Source organism: Phyllobates terribilis, unplaced genomic scaffold (genome assembly GCF_046119375.1).
Source record: "Phyllobates terribilis strain yellow unplaced genomic scaffold, ASM4611937v1 Scaffold_106__1_contigs__length_5700502, whole genome shotgun sequence".
Classification (NCBI taxonomy): Eukaryota; Metazoa; Chordata; class Amphibia; order Anura; family Dendrobatidae; genus Phyllobates; species Phyllobates terribilis.
In genome coordinates this window covers 1,487,529-1,510,966 of record NW_027362866.1, presented here as the reverse complement: position 1 = coordinate 1,510,966, position 23,438 = coordinate 1,487,529, and positions in this window count along the sequence as shown.

Genomic DNA, 23,438 nt, shown 5'->3' with positions numbered 1-23,438 from the left:
TATCAAGGACTCATTGGGCGAATCGCTCTGGAACTGAAATTGGAACCCTCACTGACATTTCCCCTATCTGAAAGTCTGATAAACGCCGGAAAAATGACTTGGTCCAAAAAAAAATTTTTTTCAACTTTTTTCAATTTTACCCCCGTGGAATATATATTCTTCCCACACACATTTGGAACTCTCCTGGGGTATCCTCACGCATATTATTCCCTCATTTAGTGGATATTTTCACAAAAAAGTGAAATTTTCAAAAATCCAAAATATTGGCTGAAAACGACTAAATATCAAGGACTCATTGGGCGAATCGCTCTGTAACTGAAATCGGAACACTCACTGACATTTCCCCTATCTGAAAATCTGATAAACGCCGGAAAAATGACTAAGTCCAAAAAAAATTTTTTTTCAACTTTTTTTAATTTTACCCCCGTGGGATATATATTCTACCCACACACATTTGGAACTCTCCTGGGGTACCCTCACACATATTATTCCCTCATTTAGTGGATATTTTCACAAAAAAGTGAAATTTTCAAAAATCTAGAAAATTGGCTGAAAATGACTAAATATCAAGGACTCATTGGGCGAATCGCTCTGGAACTGAAATCGGAATGCTCACTGACATTTCCCCTTCTCTGAAAGTCTGATAAATGCCGGAAAAATTACAACGTCCAAAAAATAATAATTTTTCAACTTTTTTCAATTTGACCCCCGTGGGATATATATTCTACCCACACACATTTGGAACTCTCCTGGGGTACCCTCACACATATTATTCCCTTTTAGTGGATATTTTAACAAAAAAGTGACATTTTCAAAAATCCAGAAAATTGGCTGAAAACGACTAAATATCAAGGACTCATTGGGCGAATCGCTCTGGAACTGAAATCGGAACACTCACTGACATTTCCCCTATCTGAAAGTCTGATAAACGCCGGAAAAATGACTAGGTCCAAAAAAAAATTTTTTTCAACTTTTTTAAATTTTACCCTCGTGGGATATATATTCTACCCACACACATTTGGAACTCTCCTGGGGTATCCTCACACATAGTATTCCCTCATTTAGTGGATATTTTCACAAAAAAGTGAAATTTTCAAAAATCCAAAATATTGGCTGAAAACAACTAAATATCAAGGACTCATTGGGCGAATCGCTCTGGAGCTGAAATCGGAACGCTCACTGACATTTCCCCTATCTGAAAGTCTGATAAACGCCGGAAAAATGACTAGGTCCAAAAAAAAATTTTTTTCAACTTTTTTAAATTTTACCCTCGTGGGATATATATTCTACCCACACACATTTGGAACTCTCCTGGGGTATCCTCACACATAGTATTCCCTCATTTAGTGGATATTTTCACAAAAAAGTGAAATTTTCAAAAATCCAAAATATTGGCTGAAAACAACTAAATATCAAGGACTCATTGGGCGAATCGCTCTGGAACTGAAATCGGAACGCTCACTGACATTTCCCCTTCTCTGAAAGTCTGATAAATGCCGGAAAAATTACAACGTCCAAAAAAAAATAATTTTTCAACTTTTTTCAATTTGACCCCCGTAGGATATATATTCTACCCACACACATTTGGAACTCTCCTGGGTTGCGCTAACAGATATTATTCCCTCATTTGGTGGATATTTTCACAAAAAAGTGAAATTTTCAAAAATCCAGAATATTGGCTGAAAACGACTAAATATCAAGGACTCATTGGGCGAGTCGCTCTGGAACTGAAATCGGAACGCTCACTGACTTTTCCCCTGTCTGAAAGTCTGATAAACGCCGGAAAAATGACTAAGTCCAAAAAAAATTGTTTTCAACTTTTTTCAATTTTACCCCCGTGGGATATATATTCTACCCACACACATTTGGAACTCTCCTGGGGTATCCTCACACATATTCTTCCCTCATTTAGTGGATATTTTCTCAAAAAAGTGAAATTTTCAAAAATCCAGAAAATTGGCTGAAAACGACTAAATATCAAGGACTCATTGGGCGAATCGCTCTGGTACTGAAATCGGAACACTCACTGACATTTCCCCTATCTGAAAGTCTGATAAACGCCGGAAAAATGACTAGGTCCAAAAAAAAATTTTTTTCAACATTTTTCAATTTTACCCCCGTGGAATATATATTCTACCCACACACATTTGGAACTCTCCTGGGGTATCCTCACACATATTATTCCCTCATTTAGTGGATATTTTCACAAAAAAGTGAAATTTTCAAAAATCCAGAATATTGGCTGAAAACGACTAAATATCAAGGACTCATTGGGCGAATCGCTCTGGAACTGAAATCAGAACGCTCACTGACATTTCCCCTGTCTGAAAGTCTGATAAACGCCGGAAAAATGACTAAGTCCAAAAAAAAATAGTTTTCAACTTTTTTCAATTTTACCCCCGTGGGATATATATTCTACTCACACACATTTGGAACTCTCCTGGCTTACCCTCACACATATGATTCCCTCATTTAGTGGATATTTTCACAAAAAAGTGAAATTTTCAAAAATCCAGAAAATTGGCTGAAAACGACTAAATATCAAGGACTCATTGGGCAAATCGCTCTGGAACTGAAATCGGAACGCTCACTGACATTTCTCCTATCTGAAAGCCTGATAAACGCCGGAAAAATAACTAAGTCCAAAAAAATGTTTTTTTCAACTTTTTTAAATTTTACCCCCGTGGGATATATATTCTACCCACACACATTTGGAACTATCTTGGGGTATCCTCACACATATTATTCCCTCATTTAGTGGATATTTTCACAAGAAAGTGAAATTTTCAAAAATCCAAAATATTGGCTGAAAACGACTAAATATCAAGGACTCATTGGGCGAATCGCTCTGGAACTGAAATCGGAACGCTCACTGACATTTCCCCTTCTCTGAAAGTCTGATAAATGCCGGAAAAATTACAACGTCCAAAAAAAAAAAATGTTTCAACTTTTTTCAATTTTACCCCCGTGAGATATACATTCTACCCACACACATTTGGAACTCTCCTGGGTTGCACTCACAGATATTATTCCCTCATTTAGTGGATATTTTCACAAAAAAATGAAATTTTCAAAAATCCAGAAAATTGGCTGAAAACGACTAAATATCAAGGACTTATTGGGCGAATCGCTCTGGAACTGAAACCGGAACACTCACTGACATTTCCCCAGTCTGAAAGTCTGATAAACGCCGGAAAAATGACTAAGTCCAAAAAAAAATTGTTTTCAACTTTTTTCAATTTTACCCCCGTGGGATATATATTCTACCCACACACATTTGGAACTCTCCTGGGGTATCCTCACACATATTATTCCCTCATTTAGTGGATATTTTCCCAAAAAAGTGAAATTTTCAAAAATCCAAAATATTGGCTGAAAACGACTAAATAACAAGGACTCATTGGGCGAATCGCTCTGGAACTGAAATCGGAACACTCACTGACATTTCTCCTATCTGAAAGCCTGATAAACGCCGGAAAAATAACTAAGTCCAAAAAAATGTTTTTTTCAACTTTTTTAAATTTTACCCCCGTGGGATATATATTCTACCCACACACATTTTAACTATCTTGGGGTATCCTCACACATATTATTCCCTCATTTAGTGGATATTTTCACAAGAAAGTGAAATTTTCAAAAATCCAAAATATTGGCTGAAAACGACTAAATATCAAGGACTCATTGGGCGAATCGCTCTGGAACTGAAATCGGAACACTCACTGACATTTCCCCTATCTGAAAATCTGATAAACGCCGGAAAAATGACTAGGTCCAAAAAAAAATTTTTTTCAACTTTTTTAAATTTTACCCTCGTGGGATATATATTCTACCCACACACATTTGGAACTCTCCTGGCTTACCCTCACACATATGATTCCCTCATTTAGTGGATATTTTCACAAAAAAGTGAAATTTTCAAAAATCCAGAAAATTGGCTGAAAACGACTAAATATCAAGGACTCATTGGGCAAATCGCTCTGGAACTGAAATCGGAACGCTCACTGACATTTCTCCTATCTGAAAGCCTGATAAACGCCGGAAAAATAACTAAGTCCCAAAAAAAATGTTTTTTTCAACTTTTTTAAATTTTACCCCCGTGGGATATATATTCTACCCACACACATTTGGAACTATCTTGGGGTATCCTCACACATATTATTCCCTCATTTAGTGGATATTTTCACAAGAAAGTGAAATTTTCAAAAATCCAAAATATTGGCTGAAAACGACTAAATATCAAGGACTCATTGGGCGAATCGCTCTGGAACTGAAATCGGAACACTCACTGACATTTCCCCTATCTGAAAATCTGATAAACGCCGGAAAAATGACTAAGTCCAAAAAAAATTTTTTTCAACTTTTTTTAATTTTACCCCCGTGGGATATATATTCTACCCACAAACATTTGGAACACTCCTGGGGTACCCTCACACATATTATTCCCTCATTTAGTGGATATTTTCACAAAAAAGTGAAATTTTCAAAAATCCAGAAAATTGGCTGAAAATGACTAAATATCAAGGACTCATTGGGCGAATCGCTCTGGAACTGAAATCGGAACGCTCACTGACATTTCCCCTTCTCTGAAAGTCTGATAAATGCCGGAAAAATTACAACGTCCAAAAAAAAAAAATGTTTCAACTTTTTTCAATTTTACCCCCGTGAGATATACATTCTACCCACACACATTTGGAACTCTCCTGGGTTGCACTCACAGATATTATTCCCTCATTTAGTGGATATTTTCACAAAAAAATGAAATTTTCAAAAATCCAGAAAATTGGCTGAAAACGACTAAATATCAAGGACTCATTGGGCGAATCGCTCTGGAACTGAAACCGGAACACTCACTGACATTTCCCCAGTCTGAAAGTCTGATAAACGCCGGAAAAATGACTAAGTCCAAAAAAAAATTGTTTTCAACTTTTTTCAATTTTACCCCCGTGGGATATATATTCTACCCACACACATTTGGAACTCTCCTGGGGTATCCTCACACATATTATTCCCTCATTTAGTGGATATTTTCCCAAAAAAGTGAAATTTTCAAAAATCCAAAATATTGGCTGAAAACGACTAAATAACAAGGACTCATTGGGCGAATCGCTCTGGAACTGAAATCGGAACACTCACTGACATTTCCCCTATCTGAAAGTCTGATAAACGCCGGAAAAATGACTAGGTCCAAAAAAAAATTTTTTTCAACTTTTTTAAATTTTACCCTCGTGGGATATATATTCTACCCACACACATTTGGAACTCTCCTGGCTTACCCTCACACATATGATTCCCTCATTTAGTGGATATTTTCACAAAAAAGTGAAATTTTCAAAAATCCAGAAAATTGGCTGAAAACGACTAAATATCAAGGACTCATTGGGCAAATCGCTCTGGAACTGAAATCGGAACGCTCACTGACATTTCTCCTATCTGAAAGCCTGATAAACGCCGGAAAAATAACTAAGTCCAAAAAAATGTTTTTTTCAACTTTTTTAAATTTTACCCCCGTGGGATATATATTCTACCCACACACATTTGGAACTATCTTGGGGTATCCTCACACATATTATTCCCTCATTTAGTGGATATTTTCACAAGAAAGTGAAATTTTCAAAAATCCAAAATATTGGCTGAAAACGACTAAATATCAAGGACTCATTGGGCGAATCGCTCTGGAACTGAAATCGGAACACTCACTGACATTTCCCCTATCTGAAAATCTGATAAACGCCGGAAAAATGACTAAGTCCAAAAAAAATTTTTTTCAACTTTTTTTAATTTTACCCCCGTGGGATATATATTCTACCCACAAACATTTGGAACACTCCTGGGGTACCCTCACACATATTATTCCCTCATTTAGTGGATATTTTCACAAAAAAGTGAAATTTTCAAAAATCCAGAAATTTGCTGAAAATGACTAAATATCAAGGACTCATTGGGCGAATCGCTCTGGAACTGAAATCGGAACGCTCACTGACATTTCCCCTTCTCTGAAAGTCTGATAAATGCCGGAAAAATTACAACGTCCAAAAAAAAAAAATGTTTCAACTTTTTTCAATTTTACCCCCGTGAGATATACATTCTACCCACACACATTTGGAACTCTCCTGGGTTGCACTCACAGATATTATTCCCTCATTTAGTGGATATTTTCACAAAAAAATGAAATTTTCAAAAATCCAGAAAATTGGCTGAAAACGACTAAATATCAAGGACTCATTGGGCGAATCGCTCTGGAACTGAAACCGGAACACTCACTGACATTTCCCCAGTCTGAAAGTCTGATAAACGCCGGAAAAATGACTAAGTCCAAAAAAAAATTGTTTTCAACTTTTTTCAATTTTACCCCCGTGGGATATATATTCTACCCACACACATTTGGAACTCTCCTGGGGTATCCTCACACATATTATTCCCTCATTTAGTGGATATTTTCCCAAAAAAGTGAAATTTTCAAAAATCCAAAATATTGGCTGAAAACGACTAAATAACAAGGACTCATTGGGCGAATCGCTCTGGAACTGAAATCGGAACACTCACTGACATTTCCCCTATCTGAAAGTCTGATAAACGCCGAAAAAATGACTAGGTCCAAAAAAAAATTTTTTTCAACTTTTTTAAATTTTACCCTCGTGGGATATATATTCTACCCACACACACTTGGAACTCTCCTGGGGTATCCTCACACATAGTATTCCCTCATTTAGTGGATATTTTCACAAAAAAGTGAAATTTTCAAAAATCCAAAATATTGGCTGAAAACAACTAAATATCAAGGACTCATTGGGCGAATCGCTCTGGAGCTGAAATCGGAACGCTCACTGACATTTCCCATATCTGAAAGTCTGATAAACGCCGGAAAAATGACAACGTCCAAAAAAAAAAATTTTTTAAACCTTTTTCAATTTTACCCCCGGGGGATATATATTCTACCCACACACATTTGGAACTCTCCTGGGGTACCCTCACACATATTATTCCCTCATTTAGTGGATATTTTCTCAAAAAAGTGAAATTTTCAAAAATCCAGAAAATTGGCTGAAAACGACTAAATATCAAGGACTCATTGGGCGAATCGCTCTGGTACTGAAATCGGAACACTCACTGACATTTCCCCTATCTGAAAGTCTGATAAACGCCGGAAAAATGACTAGGTCCAAAAAAAAATTTTTTTCAACATTTTTCAATTTTACCCCCGTGGAATATATATTCTACCCACACACATTTGGAACTCTCCTGGGGTATCCTCACACATATTATTCCCTCATTTAGTGGATATTTTCACAAAAAAGTGAAATTTTCAAAAATCCAGAATATTGGCTGAAAACGACTAAATATCAAGGACTCATTGGGCGAATCGCTCTGGAACTGAAATCAGAACGCTCACTGACATTTCCCCTGTCTGAAAGTCTGATAAACGCCGGAAAAATGACTAAGTCCAAAAAAAAATAGTTTTCAACTTTTTTCAATTTTACCCCCGTGGGATATATATTCTACCCACACACATTTGGAACTCTCCTGGCTTACCCTCACACATATGATTCCCTCATTTAGTGGATATTTTCACAAAAAAGTGAAATTTTCAAAAATCCAGAAAATTGGCTGAAAACGACTAAATATCAAGGACTCATTGGGTGAATCGCTCTGGAACTGAAATCGGAACGCTCACTGACATTTCCCCTATCTGAAAGTCTGATAAACGCCGGAAAAATGACTAAGTCCAAAAAAATATTTTTTTCAACTTTTTTCAATTTTACCCCCGTGGGATATATATTCTACCCACACACATTTGGTACTCTCCTGGGGTACCCTCAGACATATTATTCCCTCATTTAGTGGATATTTTCACAAAAAAGTGAAATTTTCAAAAATCCAGAAAATTGGCTGAAAACGACTAAATATCAAGGACTCATTGGGCGAATCGCTCTGGAACTGAAACCGGAACACTCACTGACATTTCCCCAGTCTGAAAGTCTGATAAACGCCGGAAAAATGACTAAGTCCAAAAAAAAATTGTTTTCAACTTTTTTCAATTTTACCCCCGTGGGATATATATTCTACCCACACACATTTGGAACTCTCCTGGGGTATCCTCACACATATTATTCCCTCATTTAGTGGATATTTTCCCAAAAAAGTGAAATTTTCAAAAATCCAAAATATTGGCTGAAAACGACTAAATAACAAGGACTCATTGGGCGAATCGCTCTGGAACTGAAATCGGAACACTCACTGACATTTCCCCTATCTGAAAGTCTGATAAACGCCGGAAAAATGACTAGGTCCAAAAAAAAATTTTTTTCAACTTTTTTAAATTTTACCCTCGTGGGATATATATTCTACCCACACACATTTGGAACTCTCCTGGCTTACCCTCACACATATGATTCCCTCATTTAGTGGATATTTTCACAAAAAAGTGAAATTTTCAAAAATCCAGAAAATTGGCTGAAAACGACTAAATATCAAGGACTCATTGGGCAAATCGCTCTGGAACTGAAATCGGAACGCTCACTGACATTTCTCCTATCTGAAAGCCTGATAAACGCCGGAAAAATAACTAAGTCCAAAAAAATGTTTTTTTCAACTTTTTTAAATTTTACCCCCGTGGGATATATATTCTACCCACACACATTTGGAACTATCTTGGGGTATCCTCACACATATTATTCCCTCATTTAGTAGATATTTTCACAAGAAAGTGAAATTTTCAAAAATCCAAAATATTGGCTGAAAACGACTAAATATCAAGGACTCATTGGGCGAATCGCTCTGGAACTGAAATCGGAACACTCACTGACATTTCCCCTATCTGAAAATCTGATAAACGCCGGAAAAATGACTAAGTCCAAAAAAAATTTTTTTCAACTTTTTTTAATTTTACCCCCGTGGGATATATATTCTACCCACAAACATTTGGAACACTCCTGGGGTACCCTCACACATATTATTCCCTCATTTAGTGGATATTTTCACAAAAAAGTGAAATTTTCAAAAATCCAGAAAATTGGCTGAAAATGACTAAATATCAAGGACTCATTGGGCGAATCGCTCTGGAACTGAAATCGGAACGCTCACTGACATTTCCCCTTCTCTGAAAGTCTGATAAATGCCGGAAAAATTACAACGTCCAAAAAAAAAAAATGTTTCAACTTTTTTCAATTTTACCCCCGTGAGATATACATTCTACCCACACACATTTGGAACTCTCCTGGGTTGCACTCACAGATATTATTCCCTCATTTAGTGGATATTTTCACAAAAAAATGAAATTTTCAAAAATCCAGAAAATTGGCTGAAAACGACTAAATATCAAGGACTCATTGGGCGAATCGCTCTGGAACTGAAACCGGAACACTCACTGACATTTCCCCAGTCTGAAAGTCTGATAAACGCCGGAAAAATGACTAAGTCCAAAAAAAAATTGTTTTCAACTTTTTTCAATTTTACCCCCGTGGGATATATATTCTACCCACACACATTTGGAACTCTCCTGGGGTATCCTCACACATATTATTCCCTCATTTAGTGGATATTTTCCCAAAAAAGTGAAATTTTCAAAAATCCAAAATATTGGCTGAAAACGACTAAATAACAAGGACTCATTGGGCGAATCGCTCTGGAACTGAAATCGGAACACTCACTGACATTTCCCCTATCTGAAAGTCTGATAAACGCCGGAAAAATGACTAGGTCCAAAAAAAAATTTTTTTCAACTTTTTTAAATTTTACCCCCGTGGGATATATATTCTACCCACACACATTTGGAACTCTCCTGGGGTATCCTCACACATATTCTTCCCTCATTTAGTGGATATTTTCTCAAAAAAGTGAAATTTTCAAAAATCCAGAAAATTGGCTGAAAACGACTAAATATCAAGGACTCATTGGGCGAATCGCTCTGGAACTGAAATCGGAACACTCACTGACATTTCCCCTATCTGAAAGTCTGATAAACGCCGGAAAAATGACTAGGTCCAAAAAAAAATTTTTTTCAACATTTTTCAATTTTACCCCCGTGGAATATATATTCTACCCACACACATTTGGAACTCTCCTGGGGTATCCTCACACATATTATTCCCTCATTTAGTGGATATTTTCACAAAAAAGTGAAATTTTCAAAAATCCAGAATATTGGCTGAAAACGACTAAATATCAAGGACTCATTGGGCGAATCGCTCTGGAACTGAAATCAGAACGCTCACTGACATTTCCCCTGTCTGAAAGTCTGATAAACGCCGGAAAAATGACTAAGTCCAAAAAAAAATAGTTTTCAACTTTTTTCAATTTTACCCCCGTGGGATATATATTCTACCCACACACATTTGGAACTCTCCTGGGGTATCCTCACACATATTATTCCCTCATTTAGTGGATATTTTCCCAAAAAAGTGAAATTTTCAAAAATCCAAAATATTGGCTGAAAACGACTAAATAACAAGGACTCATTGGGCGAATCGCTCTGGAACTGAAATCGGAACACTCACTGACATTTCCCCTATCTGAAAGTCTGATAAACGCCGGAAAAATGACTAGGTCCAAAAAAAAATTTTTTTCAACTTTTTTAAATTTTACCCTCGTGGGATATATATTCTACCCACACACATTTGGAACTCTCCTGGGGTATCCTCACACATAGTATTCCCTCATTTAGTGGATATTTTCACAAAAAAGTGAAATTTTCAAAAATCCAAAATATTGGCTGAAAACAACTAAATATCAAGGACTCATTGGGCGAATCGCTCTGGAGCTGAAATCGGAACGCTCACTGACATTTCCCATATCTGAAAGTCTGATAAACGCCGGAAAAATGACAACGTCCAAAAAAAAAAATTTTTTAAACCTTTTTCAATTTTACCCCCGGGGGATATATATTCTACCCACACACATTTGGAACTCTCCTGGGGTACCCTCACACATATTATTCCCTCATTTAGTGGATATTTTCACAAAAAAGTGAAATTTTCAAAAATCCAGAAAATTGGCTGAAAATGACTAAATATCAAGGACTCATTGGGCGAATCGCTCTGGAACTGAAATTGGAACGCTCACTGACATTTCCCCTTCTCTGAAAGTCTGATAAATGCCGGAAAAATTACAACGTCCAAAAAAAAATAATTTTTCAACTTTTTTCAATTTGACCCCCGTGGGATATATATTCTACCCACACACATTTGGAACTCTCCTGGGTTGCGCTAACAGATATTATTCCCTCATTTGGTGGATATTTTCACAAAAAAGTGAAATTTTCAAAAATCCAGAATATTGGCTGAAAACGACTAAATATCAAGGACTCATTGGGCGAGTCGCTCTGGAACTGAAATCGGAACGCTCACTGACTTTTCCCCTGTCTGAAAGTCTGATAAACGCCGGAAAAATGACTAAGTCCAAAAAAAATTGTTTTCAACTTTTTTCAATTTTACCCCCGTGGGATATATATTCTACCCACACACATTTGGAACTCTCCTGGGGTATCCTCACACATATTCTTCCCTCATTTAGTGGATATTTTCTCAAAAAAGTGAAATTTTCAAAAATCCAGAAAATTGGCTGAAAACGACTAAATATCAAGGACTCATTGGGCGAATCGCTCTGGTACTGAAATCGGAACACTCACTGACATTTCCCCTATCTGAAAGTCTGATAAACGCCGGAAAAATGACTAGGTCCAAAAAAAAATTTTTTTCAACATTTTTCAATTTTACCCCCGTGGAATATATATTCTACCCACACACATTTGGAACTCTCCTGGGGTATCCTCACACATATTATTCCCTCATTTAGTGGATATTTTCACAAAAAAGTGAAATTTTCAAAAATCCAGAATATTGGCTGAAAACGACTAAATATCAAGGACTCATTGGGCGAATCGCTCTGGAACTGAAATCAGAACGCTCACTGACATTTCCCCTGTCTGAAAGTCTGATAAACGCCGGAAAAATGACTAAGTCCAAAAAAAAATAGTTTTCAACTTTTTTCAATTTTACCCCCGTGGGATATATATTCTACCCACACACATTTGGAACTCTCCTGGCTTACCCTCACACATATGATTCCCTCATTTAGTGGATATTTTCACAAAAAAGTGAAATTTTCAAAAATCCAGAAAATTGGCTGAAAACGACTAAATATCAAGGACTCATTGGGTGAATCGCTCTGGAACTGAAATCGGAACGCTCACTGACATTTCCCCTATCTGAAAGTCTGATAAACGCCGGAAAAATGACTAAGTCCAAAAAAATATTTTTTTCAACTTTTTTCAATTTTACCCCCGTGGGATATATATTCTACCCACACACATTTGGTACTCTCCTGGGGTACCCTCAGACATATTATTCCCTCATTTAGTGGATATTTTCACAAAAAAGTGAAATTTTCAAAAATCCAGAAAATTGGCTGAAAACGACTAAATATCAAGGACTCATTGGGCGAATCGCTCTGGAACTGAAATCGGAACGCTCACTGACATTTCCCCTATCTGAAAGTCTGATAAACGCCGGAAAAATGACTAAGTCCAAAAAAAAATTTTTTTAAACTTTTTTCAATTTTACCCCCGTGGGATATATAATCTACCCACACACATTTGGAACTCTTCTGGGGTATCCTCACACATATTATTCCCTCATTTAGTGGATATTTTCACAAAAAAGTGAAATTTTCAAAAATCCAAACTATTGGCTGAAAACGACTAAATATCAAGGACTCATTGGGCGAATCGCTCTGGAGCTGAAATTGGATCGCTCACTGACATTTCCCCTATCTGAAAGTCTGATAAACGCCGGAAAAATGACTAAGTCCAAAAAAATATTTTTTTCAACTTTTTTCAATTTTATCCCCGTGGAATATATATTCTACCCACACACATTTGGAACTCTCCTGGGGTATCCTCACACATATTATTCCCTCATTTAGTGGACATTTTCACAAAAAAGTGAAATTTTCAAAAATCCAGAAAATTGGCTGAAAATGACTAAATATCAAGGACTAATTGGGTGAATCGCTCTGGAACTGAAATCGGAACGCTCACTGACATTTCCCCTTCTCTGAAAGTCTGATAAATGCCGGAAAAATGACAACGTCCAAAAAAAAAATTTTTTAAACTTTTTTCAATTTTACCCCCGTGGGATATATATTCTACCCACACACACTTGGAACTCTCCTGGGTTGCACTCACAGATATTATTCCCTCATTTAGTGGATATTTTCACAAAAAAGTGAAATTTTCAAAAATCCAAAATATTGGCTGAAAACGACTAAATATCAAGGACTCATTGGGCGAATCGCTCTGGAACTGAAATCGGAACACTCACTGACATTTCCCCTATCTGAAAGTCTGATAAACGGCGGAAAAAAGACTAAGTCCAAAAAAAATATTTTTTTAACTTTTTTCAATTTTACCCCCGTGGGATATATATTCTACCCACACACATTTGGAACTCTCCTGGGGTACCCTCACATATATTATTCCCTCATTTAGTGGATATTTTCACAAAAAAGTGAAATTTTCAAAAATCCAAAATATTGGCTGAAAACGACTAAATATCAAGGACTCATTGGGCGAATCGCTCTGGAACTGAAATCGGAACACTGACTGACATTTCCCCTTCTCTGAAAGTCTGATAAATGCCGGAAAAATGACAACGTCCAAAAAAAAAAAATTTTTCAACTTTTTTAACTTTTACCCCGTGGGATATATATTCTACCCACACACATTTGGAACTCTCCTGGGTTGCACTCACAGATATTATTCCCTCATTTAGTGGATATTTTCACAAAAAAGTGAAATTTTCAAAAATCCAGAATATTGGTTGAAAACAACTAAATATCAAGGACTCATTGGGCGAATCGCTCTGGAACTGAAATCGGAACGCTCACTGACATTTCCCCTATCTGAAAGTCTGATAAATGCCGGAAAAATGACTAAGTCCCCAAAAAAAAATTGTTTTAAACTTTTTTCAATTTTACCCCCGTGGGATATATTCTACCCACACACATTTTTAACTCTCCTGGGGTATCCTCACTAGAGATGAGCGTTGTTCTACTCGAACTGTTCGCCAATCTCAAATTCGAGCTGTTTTGGGCGGTGTTCGAGCCGTTCGGCGAACACGAACAATTTGAGAAAAATTCGGCTGTTCGAGGTTATGTTCGATAACTGTTCGTGCACCAAAATCATAACTGGATTTTTTCTCAGTAATGATGAAAATTAATGTTAATACGCAGTTTGAGTGTACAGCGGGGTGGGGGGAGGGGCATGGGATGGATCTCTGCAGGAACAATGAAGATCTCCATTTTTTTTTCTCTTTCCCGCATTTGCAGTGGGGAGGTGCAATCTGTCAGCCTATCAGCAGCGCACACACGGAGCGAAGTGCTTTTTTTCACACAAGCAAGGGCATGTGTCATTGGCAGTGTATGTCACATGTCCTTGCCCTATAAGACCAAGCCATTTTCCCCGTCGCCACCATTTTCTCACTGCTGCAGCTGCGTGTTAGACGGCACCGCTGTTGCTGTGTGCGCTATACCTTGTTAATTTCAAGCCAATTTTCGCACAAATATACAGATAGCTTGGGAGTAGGGAATAGTTGTGATTGCAGTCCTTTTAAGGACTAGGTTACAGCATTTCCTACGACTTTTATCAGGGAGGTCTGTGCTCTTAAATAGATAGGTTGTGGGAGTAAAGACTAATTGTAATTGGAGTCCTTTTCAGGACTAGGTTACATGAGATCCTATCAGTTTTTGCCAGGCAGGTCTGTGCCAGTGCTGTGCAAGTTTTTTTCACAGCATTTGGCTGAATCTAGCAAAGCTAATCCTTTTTGGCCTATTGCAGAGTGTGTTAGTCAGTGGAGTAGCCTATCTGTGTTGCAAGATATAACACCTGTGTATAGAATACCAATTTTTTTACTGCACCTAGTGAAGTAAAATCTTTTGGGCATAGCATCATTCTATTAGTCCATCTATACTGACCGCCATCAGGTTGAAAACTGAATATAATTTTTTTCTGCATCTAGCTCTGAAAAAATATTTGGGCTTCTAGCAGTGTGTGGGACTTGGTCTATTAGTCCATCTATACTGACCTCCATCAGGTTGCAAATTAAAAATAATTTTTTTCTTCATTTAGCTCTGAAAAAATATTTGGGCTTCTAGCAGTGTGTGGGACTTGTTCTATTAGTCCTTCTATACTGACCTCCAGCAGGTTGCAAATTGAATATAATTTTTTCTGCATCTAGCTCTGAAAAAATAGTTGGGCTTCTAGCGGTGTGTGGGACTTGGTCTATTAGTCCATCTATACTGACCTCCATCAGGTTGCAAATTAAAAATAATTTTTTTCTGCATCTAGCTCTGAAAAAATATTTGGGCTTCTAGCAGTGTGTGGGACTTGGTCTATTAGTCCATCTATACTGACCTCCATCAGGTTGCAAATTAAAAATAATTTTTTTCTGCATCTAGCTCTGAAAAAATATTTGGGCTTCTAGCAGTGTGTGGGACTTGGTCTATTAGTCCATCTATACTGACCTCCATCAGGTTGCAAATTAAAAATAATTTTTTTCTGCATCTAGCTCTGAAAAAATATTTGGGCTTCTAGCAGTGTGTGGGACTTGGTCTATTAGTCCATCTATACTGACCTCCATCAGGTTGCAAATTAAAAATAATTTTTTTCTTCATTTAGCTCTGAAAAATATTTGGGCTTCTAGCAGTGTGTGGGACTTGTTCTATTAGTCCTTCTTTACTGACCTCCAGCAGGTTGCAAATTGAATATAATTTTTTTCTGCATCTAGCTCTGAAAAAATAGTTGGGCTTCTAGCGGTGTGTGGGACTTGGTCTATTAGTCCATCTATACTGACCTCCATCAGGTTGCAAATTAAAAATAATTTTTTTCTGCATCTAGCTCTGAAAAAATATTTGGGCTTCTAGCAGTGTGTGGGACTTTGTCTATTAGTCCATCTATACTGACCTCCATCAGGTTGCAAATTAAAAATAATTTTTTTCTGCATCTAGCTCTGAAAAAATATTTGGGCTTCTAGCGGTGTGTGGGACTTGGTCTATTAGTCCATCTATACTGAACTCCATCAGGTTGCAAATTAAAAATAATTTTTTTCTGCATCTAGCTCTGAAAAAATATTTGGGCTTCTAGCAGTGTGTGGGACTTGGTCTATTAGTCCATCTATACTGACCTCCATCAGGTTGCAAATTAAAAATAATTTTTTTCTGCATCTAGCTCTGAAAAAATATTTGGGCTTCTAGCAGTGTGTGGGACTTGGTCTATTAGTCCATCTATACTGACCTCCATCAGGTTGCAAATTAAAAATAATTTTTTTCTTCATTTAGCTCTGAAAAAATATTTGGGCTTCTAGCAGTGTGTGGGACTTGTTCTATTAGTCCTTCTATACTGACCTCCAGCAGGTTGCAAATTGAATATAATTTTTTTCTGCATCTAGCTCTGAAAAAATAGTTGGGCTTCTAGCGGTGTGTGGGACTTGGTCTATTAGTCCATCTATACTGACCTCCATCAGGTTGCAAATTAAAAATAATTTTTTTCTGCATCTAGCTCTGAAAAAATATTTGGGCTTCTAGCAGTGTGTGGGACTTGGTCTATTAGTCCATCTATACTGACCTCCATCAGGTTGCAAATTAAAAATAATTTTTTTCTGTATCTAGCTCTGAAAAAATATTTGGGCTTCTAGCGGTGTGTGGGACTTGGTCTATTAGTCCATCTATACTGACCTCCATCAGGTTGCAAATTAAAAATATTTTTTTTCTGCATCTAGCTCTGAAAAAATATTTGGGCTTCTAGCAGTGTGTGGGACTTGGTCTATTAGTCCATCTATACTGACCTCCATCAGGTTGCAAATTAAAAATAATTTTTTTCTGCATCTAGCTCTGAAAAAATATTTGGGCTTCTAGCAGTGTGTGGGACTTGGTCTATTAGTCCATCTATACTGACCTCCATCAGGTTGCAAATTAAAAATAATTTTTTTCTTCATTTAGCTCTGAAAAAATATTTGGGCTTCTAGCAGTGTGTGGGACTTGTTCTATTAGTCCTTCTATACTGACCTCCATCAGGTTGCAAATTGAATATAATTTTTTTCTGCATCTAGCTCTGAAAAAATAGTTGGGCTTCTAGCGGTGTGTGGGACTTGGTCTATTAGTCCATCTATACTGACCTCCATCAGGTTGCAAATTAAAAATAATTTTTTTCTGCATCTAGCTCTGAAAAAATATTTGGGCTTCTAGCAGTGTGTGGGACTTGGTCTATTAGTCCATCTATACTGACCTCCATCAGGTTGCAAATTAAAAATAATTTTTTTCTGCATCTAGCTCTGAAAAAATATTTGGTCTTCTAGCGGTGTGTGGGACTTGGTCTATTAGTCCATCTATACTGACCTCCATCAGGTTGCAAATTAAAAATAATTTTTTTCTGCATCTAGCTCTGAAAAAATATTTGGGCTTCTAGCAGTGTGTGGGACTTGGTCTATTAGTCCATCTATACTGACCTCCATCAGGTTGCAAATTAAAAATAATTTTTTTCTGCATCTAGCTCTGAAAAAATATTTGGGCTTCTAGCGGTGTGTGTGACTTGGTCTATTAGTCCATCTATACTGACCTCCATCAGGTTGCAAATTAAAAATAATTTTTTTCTGCATCTAGCTCTGAAAAAATATTTGGGCTTCTAGCAGTGTGTGGGACTTGGTCTATTAGTCCATCTATACTGACCTCCATCAGGTTGCAAATTAAAAATAATTTTTTTCTTCATTTAGCTCTGAAAAAATATTTGGGCTTCTAGCAGTGTGTGGGACTTGTTCTATTAGTCCTTCTATACTGACCTCCAGCAGGTTGCAAATTGAATATAATTTTTTTCTGCATCTAGCTCTGAAAAAATAGTTGGGCTTCTAGCGGTGTGTGGGACTTGGTCGATTAGTCCATCTATACTGACCTCCATCAGGTTGCAAATTAAAAATAATTTTTTTCTGCATCTAGCTCTGAAAAAATATTTGGGCTTCTAGCAGTGTGTGGGACTTGGTCTATTAGTCCATCTATACTGACCTCCATCAGGTTGCAAATTAAAAATAATTTTTTTCTTCATTTAGCTCTGAAAAAATATTTGGGCTTCTAGCAGTGTGTGGGACTTGGTCTATTAGTCCATCTATACTGACCTCCATCAGGTTGCAAATTAAAAATAATTTTTTTCTGCATCTAGCTCTGAAAAAACATTTGGGCTTCTAGCAGTGTGTGGGACTTGGTCTATTAGTCCATCTATACTGACCTCCATCAGGTTGCAAATTAAAAATATTTTTTTTCTGCATCTAGCTCTGAAAAAATATTTGGGCTTCTAGCGGTGTGTGGGACTTGGTCTATTAGTCCATCTATACTGACCTCCATCAGGTTGCAAATTAAAAATAATTTTTTTCTGCATCTAGCTCTGAAAAAATATTTGGGCTTCTAGCAGTGTGTGGGACTTGGTCTATTAGTCCATCTATACTGACCTCCATCAGGTTGCAAATTAAAAATAATTTTTTTCTGCATCTACATTACCTCTGAAAAAATATTTGGGCTTCTAGCAGTGTGTGGGACTATTTGTATTAGTCCATCTATACTGACCTCCATCAGGTTGCAAATTCAAAATAATTTTTTCCTGCATCTAACCCAGCCAATAGTTTTGGCCTAATACCACAGTTTGGCCACTCAGCTCTGCTCGGTTACCATCCATTGTTTTTTTGTGCAAACAACTCCAGAGTTGTGAATTAGTTAACCACCAAAATGAGTGGAAAAAGGCCTGCTGCTGGTGGAAAGGGGAATAGGCGTGTTGGGAAGGGGAAAAAAGGTTGTGTCCGTGGGGTAGGTGTTAAAGCAACAGTAACATCTGCAGAAGAAAGACCATCTTCCAGCCAAACTAAAATGTCTACTTCTTTTAGCGGACAATGTGATAAGATCCCTTTCTTACGGCCACGCCAATCGCTACAAATTCCAGATGAGGCACAAAAACAGCAGGTGCTTCAACGGATATCAAGTGCTCCTTTAAGTGGGCTCTCCTCCACATCAACTTCAACATCACAAATACTCCAGTCCTCAAAGGTGTCACCCAAATCGCACTTGCTTCCTCACAGCTCCCAAATCTCCAGCTGCCCGTCTGAGTATGAGGTAGAACAGATGGTTGAGTCTGCAGAGCTGTTTACTCATACTATAGCCTGGGAATCAGAGGTCGACTCCAGCGCTTCTGTGAATCCAGACGAGGAAATGATCTGCACTGATGCCCAGAATCTTTATGAGTCGGATCCAGGACCAGACGCAGAAGGTTCTGACCATAATGTAGACCCTCATTCCCAAACTGTAACTCCTGTTGGTGGAGACAATGAGGAAGACGATGATAAGACTCAAATACCTGATTGGAGCGACAACTTTAGTTTTTTGTCAGGGCAGGAACAGGTTGGCTCTGAGGACGACGGGTGTGATAACGCACAGGGTGATGATGATGAGGTCGGAGATCCCACTTACTGTCAACCCACAGTCAGCCAAGAGATGAGGTCAGCAGAGGAGGTGGAGGAAGATGCTAGTGACGACGAGGTCAGGTTGCGCCTTCCTGGACAGAGACGTAGTACTGGAAGCACGTCAACAACTGCATCCTCAAACACAACTCTGCCTCTCACCACAAGTCGTGGTGGCTCTTCAGGTCGCATGGGTGCTAAGCCTTGCATAGCCTGGGCATTTTTTCAGATCAATAAAGATGACCCAACTCGTGTTATCTGTAACATTTGTCAGCAAAAGCTAAGTAGAGGCCAAAAAATACATAGTTTGAGTACTTCATGCATGAACCGGCACATGGACATGAAGCATAAGTTGCAGTGGGAAGCTCAGTGTGCTACAATGCGGCCTAGCCGGCCGGGCCAATCACCGTCTGCCATATCTTGTGCATCCGCGGCCTCTTCATCCTCTGTGACTGGGGGGACAGCAGTCACACCTGTTTTGGGGCGCAGACCTGCCACCTCTTTACCCGCAACAGCCAGCGTGATTGGCAGGTCATCATTTTCTTTGGAGGTGGTAACACCAGCTGGTGTTGAGCGCTGTCCGACATCGATAGCACCACCTTTGGATCAAGGCAACCTAACATGTCCGCCTGCATCTTCCTCACAGACCGGCAGTTTGCCGGGGACACCCTTATCAACCCCGTCTAAGCACAATAGCCAGCCCTCGGTCCCTCAGATGTGGACAAGTAAAAGACCATTTCCTCCTAGCCATGAGAAAGCTAAGAGGTTGAATTTCACCATCTGCAAGCTCTTGGCTACAGAAATGCTGCCTTTCCGCCTGGTGGACACAGAGGATTTTCGAGACCTTATGTCCGTCGCAGTGCCCCAGTACCAGATGCCCAGTCGGCACTACTTCTCAAAGAAAGGTGTGCCTGCGCTCCACCAGCATGTCGCACACAACATCACCGCTTCTTTGAGAAACTCTGTGTGTGACAGGGTGCATTTCACCACAGACACTTGGACGAGTAGGCATGGACAGGGGCGTTACATGTCGCTGACTTCGCACTGGGTAACTATGGTGACAGCAGGACAAGGGGCTGCTGTCCAAGTCTTGCCGTCCCCACGAGTTGTGCGTCAATCCTCTTTATGTCAAAGTTCCTCCACTGCTTCTGCCTCCTCAACCTCCTCTCGGTCTTCCACCTGCACCCAAAGCCTGTCTGGTCATGCCACAAGCTTTCTAACTGCGCAGAAGGGATCCTGCACACCTCCTTACTATGCTGGCAGTAGGGCTCAACGTCATCAGGCGGTTTTTACATTGAAATGTCTGGGAAATGTGAGTCACACAGCTGAGGAGTTGTGGTCAGCTCTGGAGAACCAATTTCATGAATGGTTGTCTCCACTGGACCTGAAACCAGGGAAGGCCGTGTGCAACAATGCTGCAAACCTGGGTGCGGCCCTTCGCCGGGGCAATGTCACACACGTGCCTTGTATGGCTCACGTGTTGAACCTGGTTGTCCAGCAATTTTTAGCCCACTATCCCAGACTAGATGGCCTTCTGCAGAGGGCACGGTCGCTGTGTGCTCACTTCCGCCGTTCGCATCCCGCAGCTCAGCGACTTACATCTCTACAGAAGTCGTTGGGCCTGCCACTTCACCGGCTAAAATGCGATGTGCCTACCCGGTGGAATTCAACTCTGCACATGTTGCAGCGACTGTGGCAGCACCGACAAGCCCTGGTGCAATACGTTCTGACGTATAGCCTGGGCCAACGAGATTCAGAGGTGGGGCAAATCACGCTGGAGGAGTGGTCTCAGATCAGGGACCTATGCACCCTTCTGCACAGTTTTGAAATGGCGACGAAGATGTTTAGTGCTGACGATGCCATTATCAGCATGACTATTCCAGTGATTTACATGCTGGAGCACATGTTAAACAGATTTCGGAGTCAGGTGGTGGCACAAGAGGAGGTGGAGGAAGTAGAGGAGGAGGAGTTGTATGCGGAAGGGCTAACATCTGCAAGGTCCAGACGGTCGGCAGCACCAAGGCGGCAGGCATGTGAGGGTGGGGGAGATGGTTTTACCAGGGCGCATGGTAGCAGCCAAACTAGTGAGGAAGGTGCAGGAGCCCAGGAAGAAGTGGAGGATGAACTGATGGAAGACTCATCAGATGAGGGAGACCTTGATCACATTTCTGTTGTGCGAGGTTGGGGGGAGAGGACAGAGGAAGGAAGCATGATTGTTACCTCGCCACCAACACAACAGGGACTTGGTGCTCCTGGATGCGCAACACACATGAGTGCCTTCTTGCTGCACTAACTGCAACATGACCCTCGAATTGTGAGAATTAGAAATAATCCTGACTACTGGGTTGCCACACTGTTAGATCCCCGGTACAAAAGTAAATTTGCAGAAATTATTCCTGCCATAGAAAGGGATGCACGCATGCAGGAGTATCAGCAGAGACTGTTGCAGAATCTTACATGTGCTTTTCCACAAAATACCAGTGGTGCACGTAGTGAATCTCACAGTTCCAACTTGCCAACCGTGGGACCGTCAAGTGTTCAGCACTCAAACCGTAACAGAACCACAGTATCTGCTGGCAACATCAATTTTGCGGAATCATTTCACCACTTTTTTAGCCCATCCTTTGCAAGGCCACAGGAGACAAGAAGTCTGACACATAGTCAACGCCTAGAGACGATGGTACAGGAGTATCTCCAAGTAAACATTGAAGCCACGACTGTGTCACTGGACCCTTGCTCTTTTTGGGCTTCCAATCTGGATAAATGGCCGGAGCTAGCCACTTACGCCTTGGAGATCTTGTCATGCCCCGCAGCCAGCGTTCTGTCTGAACGTGTGTTGACAGATAAGCGCACGCGGCTCTCCACTGATAATGTAGACAGACTCACGTTCATAAAGATGAACAAATCATGGATCCGAAACGACTTTTCTACCCCTGTGTCATCCTGGGGAGAGTAAAAGCTTGATGATTGGTTAAAATCACCCTACCAACCGTTTTAAGCTTTCAAATTACTAATCATGTTTATCTGTATCTTGACTGGAAAATAATTTGGGCTTTGTAGCAGTGTGCAGCACTGATCCTATTAGGCCATCTATACTAAAGCTTCACCAGATTTAAAATTAAAAATAATTTTTAGCTGCATCTAGCCCGGAAAATAATTTTGGGGCTCCGAGATGCGCAAGGCACATAAATGCCTTCTTGCTGCACTACCTGCAGCATGACCCTCATATTGTCAGAATTCGAAGTAATCATGACTACTGGGTTGCCACACTCTTAGATCCCCCAAACTTTTCGATCAACCTTTTCATTTTAATAAAGACCAAAAAAATGGTCATTTTTGAAATTATAAGCATTAGCAGGTTGTTAGAATCTGAAATCAAACAGTTTTCAACTCAAAACTTTATTCTAGGTGATGTTACATTTTCACATAGGACCCCTTGTTCGAAAGGAGCTTCTGAACTCTCTCGTCCATTGAATTTGTCAGGTTTTGGATGGTTTCTGCTTCAATTGTTTTGCATGAGGACAGAATACCCTCCCAGAGCTGTTGCTTAGATGTGAACTGCCTCCCGCCATCATAGACACTCCTTTTAATGATGCTCCAAAGGTTCTGAATGGGGTAGAGGTCAGGGGAGCATGGGGGTCACACCATAAGTTTGTCCCCTTTTATGCCCATATCAGCCAGAGATGCAGATGTTTTATGTGCAGCATGAGATGGTGCATTATCATGCAGAAAAATGATCTTGCTGTGAAATACACGGTTCTTCTTCTTGAACCATGGCAGGAAGTGCTGTTTGAGAAAATCCACATACATTATGGAGTTCATCTTTAGCGCCTTCAGGGATCCTAAAGGGGCCGACAATCTCTCTCCCCATGATTCCAGCCCAAAACATTACTCCACCTCCTCCTTGTTGGCGCTGTAGCCGTGTTTGCGTGGGGTGTCCATCAACCAGCCATC